The sequence below is a fragment of the Myodes glareolus genome, chromosome 2 (genome assembly GCF_982192425.1).
Source record: "Myodes glareolus chromosome 2, mMyoGla1.1, whole genome shotgun sequence".
NCBI classification, from domain to species: Eukaryota; Metazoa; Chordata; class Mammalia; order Rodentia; family Cricetidae; genus Myodes; species Myodes glareolus.
This window is the reverse complement of record NC_142027.1, coordinates 49,883,088-49,901,919: the sequence shown is the minus strand read 5'-3', so window position 1 is coordinate 49,901,919 and position 18,832 is coordinate 49,883,088. Positions and strand designations below refer to the sequence as shown.

Here is an 18,832-nt window from a genome sequence, read left to right as displayed (position 1 = left end):
TCAACATTTACCTATTTCTCAGGGATAACATCAAACATCAAAACTTTTTTTTGCTTAGTGCATAGAAGAAGATACTGCTTTAAAGGGTTGAATGAAATGTTTAACCACCTTGCAAGGATTCAAGAAACAATCTTCACTAGAAAATGATCCTACATAAAAGGTATGTGAACATTTGACTACAGTCCAGTGTTTGTGAGGATGAGACAGCAGAGTTCCCTGCTCAATTGAAGACCAACGTAGAATACATAGATAAGTCTGCCTCATTTATATAGCAAGAACAGACTAAAAAATTAAAAACAAAACTAGCTACATGTACCCTCAAGTTTTATTTTAAAAAAGTCACCAATTTCTTAAAATAATAAAAAATATAAGTATTAATAAAAGACATGCAATAGATATGAAAATATGTATGTAACACAGGTAACAAGCAAAAAGCTTTATATTCATATTACATAACAACTGAAAATAAAGGCTATTCAATATAATTTTTAAACTGCTTAAAATAATTTAGATATTAGTGGAAATGAAACTTTATTAGTCAAAAGAATATTAAGACATGGTTATCCTTAGAGAAATAAACTTGAAGCACAAAATAAATATATTTTTATTCCCATTTCTTTACCCCCAAATTTAAATATCTGCCAATATCTACAGCTTGAAGGATGATGAAACAAAGGAAGCTGGGACACATTTATAGAGTTATTTTCCATTCAATTTCAAAGTTTAAACTCAACAGCTCAAATGCAATAGTTTTCCTACATGTACACAAAACAATGTTTACAAGGATGTTTATATAAGTGACTGTAATAGAAACACTAAAAAGAGAAAATGATGAAGAAGAGGGAGAGAGAAGTATGGGCACAGTGGAGAAGACAGAGGAACAGGGGAAGGGAAGGAAAGGCAAGGCACAGGAGAGCAGACTAAGACATATTTAACATACAACAACGTAACTGGAAACAATGTAGCTCCACACAGTAGAATCTCTAGCAGCTGAATGTGGAGGGCTGTATGTAATAACTGATAACTCTGAATGACTATGATACAAAATAAACTCAAATATGTTACTTGAAAGTGCCAGCTTCTCAGTTCAGAGCACACATGTTGTCTTTCTCTTAGCTAGAGTTTTCACATAATTTATAAAGTAGGCAATTCTAAGCAACTGAATTTTTGTCTGAACAACACGGCTATATAAATGCCCATCTAAAGTATTATTTTCAACTGGGAAAGTACCTGGGAGACAGACAGTTCTAGTCCAGTCTGGTTTCACAGCCATTTCCAGGTCAACCAAGGTTACACGGCGAGACTGGTCTAAAGAAATATGACCATTTTCACTTTATATAACCACACTTTAAAAACATGTTATTAGGGTATGGGTGTTTACTGAGCATTGGACAATGTCTTACATTTGAAAGCAGATTGGACATTACTTGCTTATCTCCCATCAGGTTGATTTTTCACATATATCTGCTTTCTGTGACACCAATGCCAACATTTATCATTGTGTTTACAAAGCTTTATGTAGAACACTACTTTTAGCACATCACTCTAAGTCTCAGGACACGTGGTTACTGTTATCTCTGCTTCCAGTTGCCAGTTAGAATCATTAGACTATCCACCTGGCATAAATTAATATTTAAGGGAAAAGTCAGTAAAAAAAAAAAGACCTATTTCACAACAACCTAACACTAGACCTCAAGAAATAAGAAAACAAGTACAAAAGCAACATAAGCAGAGAAAGAAACAATAAAGAGCAGAGTATAAGTGAGAGAGGAAACAAAACATGAAACAAAAAAGGTACTTAGACAATGAATTTTTTCTTAAAAGGTAAAGCCAAACTGATAAACTTTAATCTAGATTAAGAAAAAGAAAGGACTCAATTACATCAAAGGAAACACATTACAACTGACCTACACAATGCATGTCATTATTTGTTTTCCTTTGGAAATGTTTCAAAAATAAAAAAAGATATAACTAATGTAATATGTTATCAAATACATATCACTTACATTTTTAAATGTTAGTATTTGGCAAGCTTTCTTGAGATATTTTTATAGACCTTTCTATGTAAAACAGTCCCCTACAGTTTCCATTCCATCATTTTCCCCCTGGAAATAACCACTTTCCTCATGTTAATGTGTATGCATTTAGTCACATCTTGGTTATCTTTGTTTATGCATATAGATACATATATGTCTATAAGCACGTCAAGCAGTTTTGTACATTTGAGATTCATATAAACATATCTCCCCATACTTTAAGGTTTCCACTCTACATCCCTGGGAGCTCCAGGATAAAGTGCACAGAAAGCACACAGAACTATTATGAATTAGTTAAAGTTTTAAGGGAAACATAATAATATAAACCATTTTTAGACAGATGGGGCTTTAGAGATTGTTATGAAGCAAATACATACTAACAAACTTCATAACCTAGATGAATAGGCAAATTCCTCTACAGCGCCATATTATGCAGACTAAGCCATAAAGAAACAGAATCTGAACAACCAACAACAAACAAGAACTTTGAGTCGGTAATAAGAAATAACTAGTCCTGGGCAGCTTCCCTACTGGTTTTGTCTTTCTTATAAAGAAAGGAGATTCCAATCTGGATGTCAGTTTTCTCTCATTAACAACTGGCCCAGCTACTCCATTAGTTCCTAAATGTCTTCATAATATGATATACAGACAAAAATTTAGAGTTTTTTTGTTAAAAACTATGTCACAAACAATAAAAAGACCAAAAATATCAAACAAACAAAAAATTCAGAGATAATTGATACTATTATAATTAGATAGAATTGGAAGAATTATCTTTAACTCTAAATTAACTGACCTTTACTAGTACATGTTTAAACTACTTAATGAATAATCTGAGCTCATTTAATGACCTAGACTATTTTGTTCAAGTTAATAAAATGAACGTGCTGAATGCTCGCTCTCGTCTTCTTTCCAAGTAGCTCCAAGTCTTTGATAACTACTAACCTGATCTTTACTTCTATTATCAACAGGCTTGTATCTCACTTCTGAGTGTGATCATATGTTGCTTGTCTTTCTGCACCTGACTTATTTAGTACATATTTTCTAGGTCCAACTATGTAAATTACAGAATTCCATGCCTTTAAATGTCTGAAAACTATTCCATTTTGTGCATATATTACATCCTCTTTATAAATTTATCTACTGATTGGCTGTTGCACTGGATAATTGATTGATGTTATGGTAATAGAAAACCTTAGTATTCTATGGCATAGCAGGATTAATATAATGAAAAACAATGCTATACATATCTAAAGGCAGAAGAAATAAATTTAAATGTGTTTACCATAAGAAATGATAAGTTTAAGATGGTATATCTGCTAATTATCTTGAGTTGATCATTAAGATGTCATGAAATATGACATTATAGATCATAAAGTTATACAGTCAACCATCTGTCAAAAATGAACAAAATAACATGTCAAAAATACCATCTCACAGAGAGAATGAACATGTAATATTAATCTGATAACTGCTACTTAACCTCAAGTGTATGGTTACTGAATGCTTGTTATAAACGCTTACTCTTATAAAAAGGTCTCCATTTTACTTCTAAATGCTGTATTTCTAATGATTGTAATGAAACAAATCTGAATAAAGACAATATAATTCAGAATTATAATTACAGCATATTATCTATTTATATTTTAAATGCATAATAAAAATACACATTAACAGATCTATGTGTTTACAAAATCAGGTATTTCTGTAGTACTCTAGTACCCCAGAAGTATTTAACAGAACACTAAAAGGAAAAATTACAATTATTAATAAATATTGAAAGTAGAGTGTTATTTTTAGCTTAGTAGACTGACAATTTCCCAATGGAGTATTTTTTTGAGTCTTGTTCACCATAACTTAACATCTTTTCTGTTTCCACAATATTAATAAAAAACTCAACAAGTTTTATTTTTCCCTACAGACTGGCTAAGTTCCAAAAAACAAGGAAAATTGATCATTCCAAAATAGAAAACTGGCATGTCAGGATTTCTCAAGATTGAAGTTTTTGAAGTTTGTGGCGAATACTGAAGAGATGACAATGTCTTTGAAATAACTTTACCTCCCATGAAACTAATAACCCATCATTCTCAATTAAGCGCCCCTAGAGGGTATAGTACCAAAAATGGATCCAAATGTAAATTGTTCTCAAACACCACTACAATTGTATATTTGTAAAGAAAAAATTTAACTCCCCTACTTAGTTCATTAGACAATTCTGAAATAATTGGTAAACCCTTGGACTTCCACCTAAAAGCCCTGGCACTGTCTACACTAGCCACTTTCTGTATTAAAAAGAGATCTGTGTTGGTCCCAGTACTGGGAAACACAGGTCAATAATTAGGTGAGTAGCACAAACTTTCATCTTGATATCCAAATTATTACAGGGATAAAATGAAAAAACGGTGACATTTCCTAAACCCGATGTCACCACACACATACACACATACACACACTCACACACAGAGAGACACCAACACACACACCTACATACAAAATACCATACAAAATATAACTATTATGGTAATTATCTGGAGGAATGTTTTATACTCTTTAACATTAATTGGGTTCATTAAAAAATAATCAGTAACTTTGCTGCCCAGCATAACTAAACGGTAAGTCCTATTGTTGAAGACACACACTTCAGTTGTATAAGGAAATTGTATTACCCACCACTTGAACCCTACAAGCTCTAATACTGGTCACCAGGCCAGCTAGGTGAGATATGGTCACTGGCGTAACAGCGACAAGACTGTTTATGAGGTAACCAATGGGTTTTTTAAATTATTATTTATTTAAATATTTAATTTATTTAATTATTATTATTACAGTCCTATTCCACAGGAGGGAATTCTTAATTCTTCTCTGGTACTATTAATAATGTCTGGTACTATTAATAATGTCAAACACAACAGCTGGAGAATTCATGGGTCAAACAGAGAAACAAAAGATTATATTCTAAATGGTAATAGTGTAAAATTGCCTTCTGAATATTTATGTTTACATCCATAGAATTATGCTGCTCTCCACTTTGGCAAGAGAAGCCTCTTATTGCAGAGGGTAGTACAAATTGACAAGAAGTGACTGAGTGCTCATATGTATGTAGACCTTCTACTACAACCCATCTCCTCCTCCAAGAATCGGAATATTTCCTAAGAAGAGGCAGAAAGAACAGAAGGGTGCAAAGAAACGGTGTAAAAGACTATAAAATCCTGTCTTCTGAACATGACTACTGCACACATGAACTAGCATCAGCTAAACAAGACTGCACAAGTGCAAACCAGTTAACGTTTCCAGCAAGAAAAGGGAAAGGGCATCCATGTCCAGCCTCTAGCTGAGAGGCTACTAACAATTAATAGCTGCTGCAGAAAGATAAGTCACTTGTATTTAAGAGCTGGCCACTAACAAGCTGCCTATGACTCAGGGATGACACCACACTCATATTTATACAAACATTTGGTGGGTTAATCAAACAAACAAAAAAGAGAATATGAGTTTGGAAGGAATATATGTTGCAAAGAGATTGAGCAAAGTTGGAAGGAGAAACTCTGTGTGTGTGTGTGTGTGTGTGTGTGTGTGTGTGTGTGTGTGTATGCATGCATGCACATGTGTGGGCATGTGTCGGGGGGATTGATCATGATAAATTATATACTTGCACAAGATTTTCAAATTATTAAAAAATTAGGAAATTAATAAAGAAATATGACCATTAAAATGGATGTGATAAAATAGCTCAGTAGGTAAAGGTGCCTACCACCAACACTGAAAATCAGAGATCAATCCTAGGAACCCACATAGTGGAAGGAGAAAATTCCTTCCTACAAGTTGTCCTCTGACCTCCACATTCATACTCCACATACGCTCGCGCGCGTGCGCACACACACACACACACACATACGCACACATATACACAAAATAAATGAATAAAAATATTTTTAAATGTACATTTAAAGAACTACTGCAAAAGGAAGTATTATAGTGGAGGAGGCATGCTATGGTACATGTGTAGAGGTAGGAGGGCAACTGTGTGAAGTTGGTTCTCACCCTCATCTTTAAATGGGGGGCGGTCTGGAAATCAAACACAAGAAAGGGACTTCTGCAGTAAGTGCCTTTATCCAATGAGCCATCATGCTGGCCCTTGTCCTTTATTTTTAAAAGAGGTAAGGACTAGTCTCACCTTCAAGAAATATATGGCTCAAACTATAATGTCATTAAAATATATCAAATTACATGAGATTATATTACAGAAAAAGGTATCAAAATTAAAACAAGAGCTATTAATAAACAGAAGTATTATAAATGTATTCTAGGAAACTTTGAATATCATATGTAAATAAAAAATGAGAGACATATAGAAAATAGACACATGTTAATATTCATGTGTTAATATTAATTTCAGTGGGTTTGTTATGAAGGGAAACCAAGAGTCATGCAATAAAAATGTAAAATATTTCAAAGAAAATGAAAATTTACACAGAAGAATGTGAGTACAGTTCAAATGAAGACTCTAAATACCATTCTCCTGATCACCCCACCACGAGATAAATGTTTGAAAATGGAAAGAAGTAAAATAGTTGTCAAAATTTAAGGTCCGTTTACTAAAAGACTGGTTCTCCCATTTAGATTAGTAATCTAAATGTATCTATACCTGACTAGGCTGTTTCACATCACTACTTTATGAAACTGTTCTTTGCAAAGTTCAGAAACTTTCTCACTAAAACTATTTTCATGTGATTTTCCAAAACATCTGAAGCACATTGAAACCACTGATTTCACGGGCTGTGGAGGTTTTTTTTTTTTTAACATGTGTCAACTGAAACATAATAAAATCATTTCCCCCTTCCCTTTCCTCCATCCAGCACCTCCCAGCTATCCCCCTTCAAGCTCCTTCTATGTGTACTCCCACTCTCAAGCTGAGAGACTCTTTTCTTCGATAATTATTGCTATATGCATATACACTTGTATATACATGAATGGGTCACAAGGGAGGCATTATTTGTGATAATTCACAGATATAAACATAACAATGCTCATAGACTTATAAGTTTTGTTAAAATTTCATTTTATATAAACATCATGTGGTTATAGAAATGTTTTGTGAGAGATATGAATCGATTTCTTTATTCTACATGCTGACATCTAGTTAGACCAGCATCATTTGTTAAGATGCTTTCTTTTTTCCACTGTATATGTTTTGCTTCCTTGTCAAAAATCAGGTGTCCATAGGTGTGTAGATTTACAGTTACTTCTTTGATTCAATTCCATTGATCCACCTGTCTGCTTTTATGTGAACAGTATGTAGTTTTTATTACTATAGTTCTAAGGTAGAGCTTGAAATCAAGGATGGTGATACATCTGGAAGACTTTTATTGTACAGGATTGATTTAGCTATCTTAGATATTTTGTTTTTCCATATGAAGTTGAGTATTGTTCTTAAAGGTTTGTGAAAAATTATGCTGACATTTTAAAAGAGATTGCATTAAATCTGTAGGTTGCTTTTGGTAAGATGGCCATTTTTACTATGTTAATCCTACAGATCCATGAGCCTGGAAGATCTTTCTATCTTCTGAAATCTTCTTTAATTTCTTTCTTCAAACATCAAAGTTCTTAATAAAGGTCTTTCACTTGCTTGGTTAGAGTTACACCAAAATATTTTATATTATTTAAGGTTATTGTAAAGGGTAATGATTCTCCCATTTTTTTCTCAGGTCACTTATCATATGTATATAGGAGGGCTACTAATTTTTTTAGTTGATCTTATATACATTCACTTGACTAAAGGTGTATTTCAGCTGTAGGAGTTCCCCGGTAGAGTTTTGGGGGTTTATACAAACACACACACAACCATATCATCTACAATAATGATAGTTTGACTTCTTCCTTTCCGATTTGTATCCCCTTGATTTTCTTTAGCTGTCTTACTGCTCTAAGTAGAACTTCAAGTACTATATTGAACAGGTATGGAGAAAGTGGACAGCCTTACCAGACTTCAACATAAATGCAGACACACTAAACCTCATAGAAAAGGAAGTGGGAAGTAATCGTATATGCATTGGTAAAGGAGAAAACCTCCTGAAGAGAACACTAACAGCACAGGCACTAAGATCAATAATTAATAAATGGAACTTAATATAACTGAAATGTTTCTGTAAGGCAAAAGACACAGTCAATATGACAAAAATGGCAGACCACAGAATGGCAAAAGATTTTCACCAACCCCACATCCAACAGAAGGCTGATTTCCGAATAAAAATAGAACTCATGAAACAAGATATCAACAACCAAATAATACAATTAAAAACTAGGGTGCAGATATAAACAGAGAATTCTCAACAGAAGAGTATCAAATGGCCAGAATACACTTAAGGATATATTCAACATCCCTAGTAATCAAGGTAATGAAAATCAAAACAACTCTGAGATTCCATCTTACACCTGTCAGAATGGCCAAGAATAAAAATGCAAGTGACAGTTTATGCTGGAGAGGATGTGGAACAAAAGGAACATTCTTCCATTCTAAACCTAAATACAAGGGGAGGTGCTTAGTCTTACTGAAACTTGATATGCCATGCTCACTTGATATTCAAGGGAAGCCGGCACTTTTCTGAACAGAAATGGAGAAGGAATGGATTGTGCTGGGCAAAGGGGATGTGGGAGGGACGGACTGAGAGGCGAGGAAGGAGGAGAAACTGTGGCTGGGATGTAAAATAAACAAACAAATAAACAAATTAATTTATCAAAAAAAAAAAGAATCTGGGTACCTCAAAAGGCAGAAGTCATCTGGCTTTCAACTCTTTGTTCCAAACTGCATTTGAGAAAGAAAAACTAATCATATTGCAGAGGTGGGCTGCCTCGATGTGTTCTGCTTCACCCCTAATAGGAAAGAGCCACAATGTCATTTCCATTCCTACTGGATCTTGAACACTCTACTCGTATATGATTTTCTGAAACTCAGATTGCTGTTCTTAGGTGACATTTCCTAAGACCTTTTGCTATTTTTGGTATGACATTAATTTCTTCTCTAATTATTTCTAACTTCATATTCATTGGTTCTCACGTGTTCATTTTTTCCCTTTCTCTCTTTGTGGTGTCCCCTCCCATGAGGTTTCTTTCTAAGATATCTTCATAGTTTCATAGAATCACAATGACTGTTGCTTTGTATAGCTCTACACTGCGGAATGGGCTTCACTTTACTACCCTTGTAGTGCTCAAACACCACCTACCTTTGTTTCATATGTCCAGGATTTTATCTCAAATTCTTCTAAATTGCCATTTGCCCTTATTCTATTAAAACAGTAATAAAATGTTTTTATGAAACAAATGTTCTTAGGCACATGAAAAAATAGAAGAATGAATAAGAATCTCAAAGACCTCTAATTCCCCATGGCTCTAATGTTAGCATAGAAATTACTTCAATTTCTATTCATTTGATATTTTCTTATTTTACTTTATTTTACTGTATCCATTACAGAAACATACATTGCTTAAAGAACTAAGAGAGATGGTATGAAATGGCCCAGAAAATTCAATATTACATAATTTCATTAATAAATCTCAGATAACTCTCACTCTATTTTGTTTATAGTACTGTAATTTTATTTGAAACATGTAATAGCATCAATGAGAGATTGTCAGTATCAGATTAATTTATGGGAATATGGAGGGGGATTTTTCCGACTGTTTTAATTGATATGTGAAGACCCTTATATAAGTGGGCAGCACCATTCCCTGGTTTGCTGCTCTGGGATGGACTGTCCAAGAGTAAAGAAAGCTTTCTGAGTACTTAGAATGGATGATTTGTTTTTCCCTGCTCTTGATTGTTGGTGTGATGGTCTAAGTTCTTGTTGCCTCTACTTCCCTGTTATGACAGACTGTGAACTAAAATACTCTATTCCCTAAATATCTTTTTGTCACAGTATTTTATTACAGTTACAGAAACAAAACTAGTGCAATGCCCCAAATTTTTATTTTACAAACATTTAAAATCCTTCAATATGATTAAAAACAATTTCTCAGCAAATTATTTAGGTTCAAAATTAGCCATTCAAAACTGTCAAGGATAGTAAAGGTAAACTTCTATCTAAATAGAAAATGATAACAAATTCATTGGAAAATATATTTTTCTTTTGTAGTAGTACTTAGAAGTATTTAATCAGACCTGTTGATATATAACACCAAACTACTATAATATGACCTAACTATAATTTGACTCAAGTTACAAAGACTGAAAACGAAAAAAAACTTCACACAATCTGGAGAGGAGAAAAGTTATCACTACATTAAAACTGTCAAGCAACTTCTAAAGTAGATCAATTGCTTTCATAATACTCTCAGAACAAAATGTTCTCTGAGAGCAGATCTGATAGGAAGAGCCAAAAAATTGGAAAATATTCACTACCAATTTACTGCAGTCACCCATTACAAGAACATTATGTATCAGGGTTCAAGCCAGTAAGCTATTAAGGCAAGCTGTCCTGATGTCTTTTCATTTTGTTTTAATGCCACCAAAGCACTAATAAGTCTTCAGAGACTTATCGTTACATTGAAGTGGTCTTATCATGTAATCAATTTCTCAAATATTCAAGACTTTTGAGGTGAGCTCTGTTTCTTTTCTGTTTCTTCCCGGACAGTGTCAGGTCACTTTCACAAGTGTCATAATTTTTTGTTTTTCTTGTCCAAATCATGCATTCATCTTGGAAAAATATCAATCTAAATGGTGCTAATTGCAGTAGTTAATCAGTGCCAAGACATCTAGCAACCTTGACCTCACTGCCACTTCATGCGTCTCTGTTCATGTGGAGATCAAAGAAAAAGATGCAAAGGATAACCTTTAAAAAACTGAGATAACATACACGCAGACACACACACATAAAAAAAATTATTTTGTCTGTTTGCTTTTCATAAACTTTAAGGACACAACAGTCTTGCTAAAATTACTTTTATACCCCCTGGTTAGTGTTGCTTTTTGAAAGCTTTGTAACACAGCCCTTTCCTCTCATTTAAAGGACAGGAATGGTACACTGATTAACCCAATGATCCATACTTTCAGTTCAGCAGTCACTATTTTCAATTGCTGGCAGAAATTCCTGGCAACTGAGACATCTCCATTAGTGAATTACATAAGTAGAAATAAACTTAATACAAAATAACAAGTTCCCCAAATTTTTTATAAATGGATCAATAATTATTAAATTTTTGGCTGATAAGAGTTAAAGAAAAAGCCCAAACAAAAGATTCAGTAATAAACAGAATTTAATTGGGATAAAACTACTGGGTAACAAATGTCACTTAACTAAATATTTCCTATCAGTACAAAACTAAAATGTATCATTAATGGCTCTACCTAAAAGTAAAAATTCATATATTTGAAGAATTACATAGCATTGATTGATACACAGCTAACATATAGATAAATTGATATATGTGTATATACAATACAAGATAGATGATTAGTAAACAGATCATACCTACCTAGATATATTGGTGGAGAGACAGGCATACAGATAATACATTTCTATAGAAGATACCTTTCTAATTTAGAATGATAATATCCATAAGCTGTACATCATTTTCTTGTCATTCTATTCCCAAATTCCAGCAAATATATAAAACATGACATTTACTCACAACATATATCTTTAAGAATTTATAAATTAATCAAAATACAAATTAAATAGTTCAAAAATTCAGAGTCCTTATTATGGAAGTAGTCATGGGAAAGCACTAATGAGAATGTGTTTCTGCACATCCTCAGCAGGTATTTCAATTTACATTCAATATCTCTATGAAGTATATTACACTATATCTGTACGTTTTGATCCACTGCAATGAAAGAGGCCAGAGCAAAGTATTAATTCCTATCATATTTCTTGAGAACTATGTTGACTATTCAGTCAACAAAATGACTTTATTTAACTATCATGTTGTGAGAATGTGGTATGTTTAATTAAACACAAACCACACCTTATTTTCATTTCACTGTTTGTTTTAAATAGAAGGCCTATAAGATCATTGCTTTATTATTGTTCTGTAATTCTTTGTGTAATTTGTTACATTCTAATCAAGTTACCATTAAAATAATAAGCAATGAGATCTACCTGAAAGAGTGTACTGGACATCTGAGAGCTATCACATGGCATAAACAAGAGGGGTAACAATTAGCCTTCCCTCTCCTCATGCTGTTTTCTCAGATTGGAACTACCAGAAACGATATCAGTATAAGATTCAACAGGGTTTTACTGGAATATCTTTTCTTCTGTCTCAAGCTCTTATATGATGACAACAAATATTTAAGTTTGCGAAAGTGACAGTATAATAAAGAGCTTGTTTTGTCTTTTCTTGTCTTGGTTTGTTTTTGCCAGAATCCATGATGTTTAAGTCAATATTTTAAGTAGAAGAAAATCAAATGAAAAGCAAAACAAAAAAGGCATGAACCAGAAATGACACTAGGAATCACAGGTTTGTCTTCGGGAACAGACACTTTGAGTCTTGAACTAGCACTCCACGGAAACATCAGACTGTGAGTGCACTCCACGGAAACACCAGATTGTGAGTCCACTCCACGGAAACACCAGACTGTGAGTGCACTCCATGAAATACCAGACTGTGAGTGCACTCCACGGAAACACCAGACTGTGAGTCAACTTCACTGAAACACCAGCAGCAACTTTCTCATTGTTGCTAAGTTTCTGAGCAGACAGGGGCCTAGAGAACTATGTGTTCTACAGGAAAATAATAACAAGTATGTTTTTATGGAATCTATGCACGCAATCATGTAACAATTTGACCTGGAACCTAAGCAAGACAAGAAGTGTCAATGGTGGCAACATTCTCTGTCCTCCGCTTCTGAAGCTTTCTAAGTCATAAAAATGACCACAGATAAAAGCAAGTAGTAATCTACAGGTTTCACAAGGAATCTCTTCTCAGGAACAAGACTTTTAAAAATATACATGGGACTTGAAGACCTAGGACCAAAGGAGAGTGCTTGCATAGTACACATAACACCCTAGGTTCTGCAGCATTGAAACTTTAGCCTATGAATGAAGACAAAAATGGGGATGAAAAGAAGCTATTTTTTATTTATTCATTTACTTGGGAATTAGGCAGCTTTCAGTGGGCTGAAAAGATGAAAAAGAAAAACTGTTTCTGAAGTTTTGAGAAGAAAGTAATACCAAGACCAATATTCCAAATGGATTACTTTAACAATATAAATTTGAAATGTGTAACAGCAGATTGGATTGGCAGATACATATATATTTATGCATGCAAGTTAAAAGAAGTAAAAGTAAAGAGAAAAGGTTGAACATGTAGGAAAGAAAAAGAACACAGAGAAATGCTGAATGGTATTTGATGAACATGTTTTAAATTAGCAAAACTCTACATAAAATAATGTTTTATGCCATTCAAGGTCATTTGGCACCTTTTGCATAAAAGTTTCTTTAGTTTTATTTTCCCAAACTCTGCTTTGTTGTTTTCCTTTACTTTTATGAAATATAATCTCCCTTATTCAAAATTAGTAGATATCTGGTGAACTCAATGATCAAATACATACAGGTGAGATATTTCTAGGAGTTCAAGTAATTAGTGATATTTTACTTGATTTGATAAAATAAATATACTCACATTTGAAAAGACTAAATGCAAAAGAAGTTTTTGATACTGATGTATGTATCTAAGTTTTTCAGGGCAACAAAAAGGTGAAACTGGTAAGATACCAAACATTTATAAGACAATAAACACTATAAACTTAGAATATATTAATATCAAAGCTCTAAAAATTGATACTAGACTATTAAAACATATCTCAGACTAGATGAGTTGCTATTTGTCTCTATATGTCTTCTGACATCTGAGTGACCATGAGGAACAGAACTGTAGACATAGATGGATGAGAAAAATATCTAAAATCTAAAAAAGGTACCCTTTATTTCCATGGTGCTGTGATTTATGCTTAATATACTTGCTAAAACATAAAATCAGCATACATATTTAGATTAAGAAATAAAATATGTTCAGAACAAAGAATAATGCTCAAAGTAAGGAAACTCCGTTAAAGGTGAAGAAAAAAACACAACTCTACAAAGTCATTCCCTTGCTACATGTGCACAATGGCACGCATGCCCAGGTATAAATCATGACAACATACACAATATAAAAATAATTTTTAAGTTTAATATAGTTTCAATATTCCACGTTTTCCTTTAAAAAGCACTGAAATGTTTTTAAAGGAAACTTACATTGTCAAGCAGATAATCTGTAACTATAATGATGAGAACATGTGAGATTAGAGAAAGAAAACTCCATTCATTTATTCATCAGATATTCACTCAGGGCCTATGGTGCTAGACATGAAGAGCAGTGGAATCTTTTGCCCTGGTTAGACTTTACTCTCTCACAAAGGGGTGCACACTGTAGAAAACAAATGGCAAACAAATTAAGATCTCTGACAAAACCATCACAGGTTTGATTTTAAGTAATTGTACTTTAGTTGTGACTTGAAAGGGAAAAAAAAACCTCCAAAACTACAGAACGCCAGAGGAGAGACCATTATGTGTGAGTGTAGATGGGGGTCAAAGAGATTTGTTCTTACATCAAGAATCTCAATGATTCTATAGTCTCTGTCTTATATAAACTGGAGTAAAATGTATTAGTGAAAAATTGTGTATAGAACATTTTGTGATGTAAAACACAGTAAGTAAATTACAATAAATTCATGTCATCACAAAAAATTTTCCTCAAAGTAGTGTCTACTTAATGGTAAAAATAACTCCTAAATATTCAGATATGAACAGACTGCCTTTGAAACATGCATATAGTTTATAAAATAACACAGCAAAGCATTTCGAGTTTTAACTCACAAAATTTTTGGGTCAGAAGTTAGAGAGTGTGTTACTAGCAACCATACAACACTTGGAAAGAAGAACATAGCTGAGAAGTAGAATGAATAAATAAATAAGAAGCATAAACTTTAAAAAAAATAGTATTCAAGTTAATCAAACTAATCCAAGCGAAACTTTAGCACTCCAGAGATCTTCAACTGAAGATTGATAAACGGGACTACTTATAGCATAAGCCATATAGCTTTTGCCAAAAACTTTAAAGGCAACACCTATGAAATTGTAAAGTAAATTAAGATCCAAAATTATATTGTACATATGTCTCTCAAACAAAAGTACAGAGGTGGAGGAAAAGGAAAAAAAAGGGAAGAGAAAGACAATGGAAGGAAAAAAGAGGAGGAGGGTGGAAACAACTTTAAAGCTGATTATACCTCAAAAAACTCGGTTCTGAGAGCTCTGACAAACTCTGCCACCCAAGACACCACATCATTTTCTTCTAGTGAAATCTATGTATCACTTCCTTAAAAAGATAACTTTTTAAAAAAATTTAAGATTCTTGATCACAGAAGAGTTCCATACAGTATTCATTAATTCATGTGCCAAGATGTAAGAATTATTTTTAATCATATTAAACCACAGAAAAGCTGGTTTGAAGCATGCCCTCTTTATTCATGATGTGTCTCCCTGTCCGTGTCCATGTCCATGTTTGTGTGTGTGCATTGTCAGGTCACTAAGCTGGTGTTTAATTTTGGCAATAACAAAAATTCAATTTCTTGCCACAGATTCTCATGACAGTACAGAGGCATGATCTAAAAAAAGCCCCAGTGCTGCCATTGGTTGCTTGAAAACTCTCAGAGCACTTTACCACCATACTGCACAGTGAGATTTTTAGACCTGAACTCTTTTGGTAACTGACCACTTTTCACAAGACTACAACCACATCCTAGACCTCCTTCTGGCAAAAGCAAAGTCAATCAAAGGAAAAAAAATGAAACTGGTAGCATTTGATTATAGACTTTCCTTTTCTTCTTCTGTGCATTCAAAGAAGAACCAGTAGATTCTGTTTAGTCCTCTACTGCCTCCTTATTTTTCCAAATTTGCAATCACCCTGATCCTAACACACACATACACATACAAACACACACACACACACACACAGGCTGCCTTGTGTTAGCTTTTAACAATCCTTCCTTTGGTCATCTCTGTTTACTGATCAAATGAACACAGGATATTTTTCGGTATTATCAAAAACTGTGACTTTAAAACGTAAATACAATAAAAAGCAACAATAATATTTTTTAAAGTGTGTCTTGTCACCCAAAAACATGTAATTCCAGTTATAATGGTATGTAAAATAGAACTGCTTTCCAAAGTTTTGAAACCTAGTATTTTCACTTAGTGTAATGCTATGCTATATGAAAAACAAGCATTAATATGTATTTTGATAACTGGTTAATATACTATGGATGAAAACTAATCTAGTTATTCCAACATTTGAATATTTGTATTGTTTCATTTTTCTATTAAAATTGGTTTTCATAAATATACTTATACATGACTTCTGGCAAATATCTAAATATTAATTGTGGGCTAGAAGATGGTTCAGTGGTTAAGAGCACTTGTTGCTCCTGTAGAAGAGACAATTGTTTTCAGCATCCACACAATGGTTCAAAAACTATTCATAACTCCATTCCAAGCAGCTTTGACATCCTCTTATGACCACCACCAGAACTGGAAACATATATAGTACATATACAGTCATGCAGGCAAAACAGTCACACACACAGAATAAAATAAATCTAAAATAATTTCTCCAAATTACTACATGGAGGAAGATGAGCAATGCAAACTGATTTCATTTTGGTTAGGCACAAGATAAAACTCTGTTCTTTTCCTAAAGGAAATCTGTTCATTTACACATATATCAAATGCCATGTTATTCATAGAAAATACAAATAAAACAGTTGATTTAAAGAGGTATTTAATTAGGTGTTTACATGGATATTCATTCCCTTCCTATTCAACAATTTATTTTATAAACTCTTCCAAAGGTAAGGATGGCTTCCAAATAGTTCTTTATAGCATTGACTTAATCTTAACTCAAAGTTCTCTGTTCATATGGTTTGATTGTACTATACAGTAATACATTCATGGCGTACTCTAGATAATTGAAAGCAAGCCATATTTATCTTTCCAAATACTCAAAAACATTAGTCAATATTCTAAATCATCATATTAACAACTCTGAATAATGCAGGCTGTAAAATTGGTGTCTATCATACACCATGTTTTTCCCCTTATTTCACCAGTGAAGTAAAAACAATTACTAACTTTACTTCATATGATAAGTAATATGGGTCACAGTAATGCATTATGGGAGTTCCTGGTGCCAAAGCTCTTTTAAATTGCTAGTTCCATACTGTTATCAGGAATATATATTTAAAACATAAATTATAAAACACTATTTTACATAGTTAAAACATAAGAATTTAGAAATATATCCAATAATAGTATTGTTAAATTAAGATAAATTAAATCAACCCTAGAAATTCCTGTTGTGAAAAATTCATAAATATAAAAAGTAGAGCAAGACATATATTATAAATATTCAGAAAATACTGAACTATGTAACAGTATGATACAAATACTAATAAAGTTGAAAATTTCAATAAAATCTATAATATTCTAAAAATCTAAAACTTTCAAAATTGACAGTACAAATGGAAATTTTAAGATCATTAGTATCAAACATTAAAAATTACTAAATGTTGTCATATAGCAAAAAAGTTACATCCATATATGTGTATATGTATACTATACTGCAATATATTATAAATATATGTATATACATATGTAAACATACAGGTGTATGGTAGGGGTAGGTAGGTGGGAGGGTGTGAATTACTAAGTCTAGTCTGCTAACATTCACGTTATATGACAATTAATATTTATTGCCAACTCAACAGAATCTGGAATACTAAAGATACAAGCTTCTGAGCATGTCCATGAAAAAGTATCTACTTCAGGTTAATTGAAATGGAGATTCTTATCCTAAACGTGGTGGCACCAATCCATGACCTAGGTAACTGACTGAATGCAAAGGAGAATCTGAGCTAACTACAACTGCTCATCCACATTCAATGTCACCAGTAGCCTCACGCTCCTACCATGACCTCTCTGGTGTAGGAGGGTCTTCTTTCTATGTGTTGCTTTCATTGGTTGAATAAAGAAAACTGCCTTGGCCTTTTGATAGGCAAAACTTAGATAAGCGGAGTAGACAGAACAGAATGCTGGGAGAAAGGAGGCAGAGACAGAGAGCCACCTGCCATGAAGCTGCCAGGTCAGACATGCCAAATCATTCCAGGTAAGCCATGAGCTTGTGGTGACATACAGATTATTAGAAAAGGGTTGAATCAAGATGTGAGAGTAAGCCAATAAGAGGGTAGAACTAATGGACCAGGCAGTGTTTAAATGAATACAATTTCAGTGTGGTTATTTCGGGCGTTAAGCTAGCCGGATGCAGCCCGTTTCCTTTACAACACATCCCTATGATAAACTGCATACCTCAACTGTGAAGTGCTTCTTTAAAAAATTCTTAGGCAACAAAAAAACTAAAACACAGTGCCCCACTTGTTTATCTCGGGTATACTGGGAACACGTTATAATCATTTTTCAAGATTTTAATACAGTCGTAGTGAGAGTTATCACATTAAAAAGTAAATTTCTTTGACTCCTTTGATTGTACTAAAATTTTATATTCTTTGATCAACATCTCAAGAACCCAATTTAAATAAAAAATTGAACTTCATTCATTTTCAAGAATAAAAAACCCTATAGAATAATTTATGAAATTTCTTAATTCATTTTCTGAATCTACTATGTGTTTTGTCAGGTTACTTCACAGTGTAGCTGGTTACTGAGCACTACGCTGTGGCTCTCCAGAATTGAGGCAGAATGAAAGTA

The 18,832-nt window shown here is 33.3% G+C and overlaps 1 protein-coding gene across 23 annotated transcripts in view; it reads right to left on the bottom strand.

The window, feature by feature from the left end:
* Zbtb20 (zinc finger and BTB domain containing 20) overlaps positions 1 to 18,832 on the bottom strand; it is a 758,948-nt gene that overhangs the window by 629,896 nt on the left and 110,220 nt on the right. For 12 of the 23 annotated variants that reach the window (XM_087900141.1, XM_087900210.1, XM_048422838.3 and 9 more), the window contains exon 2: positions 8,795 to 8,906. The exons of the other annotated variants lie outside the window; for them this stretch is intronic. The gene's annotated coding sequence lies outside the window, so the exon portion shown is untranslated. The remainder of the gene's footprint in view (positions 1 to 8,794; positions 8,907 to 18,832) is intronic. 23 annotated transcript variants of the gene reach the window in all.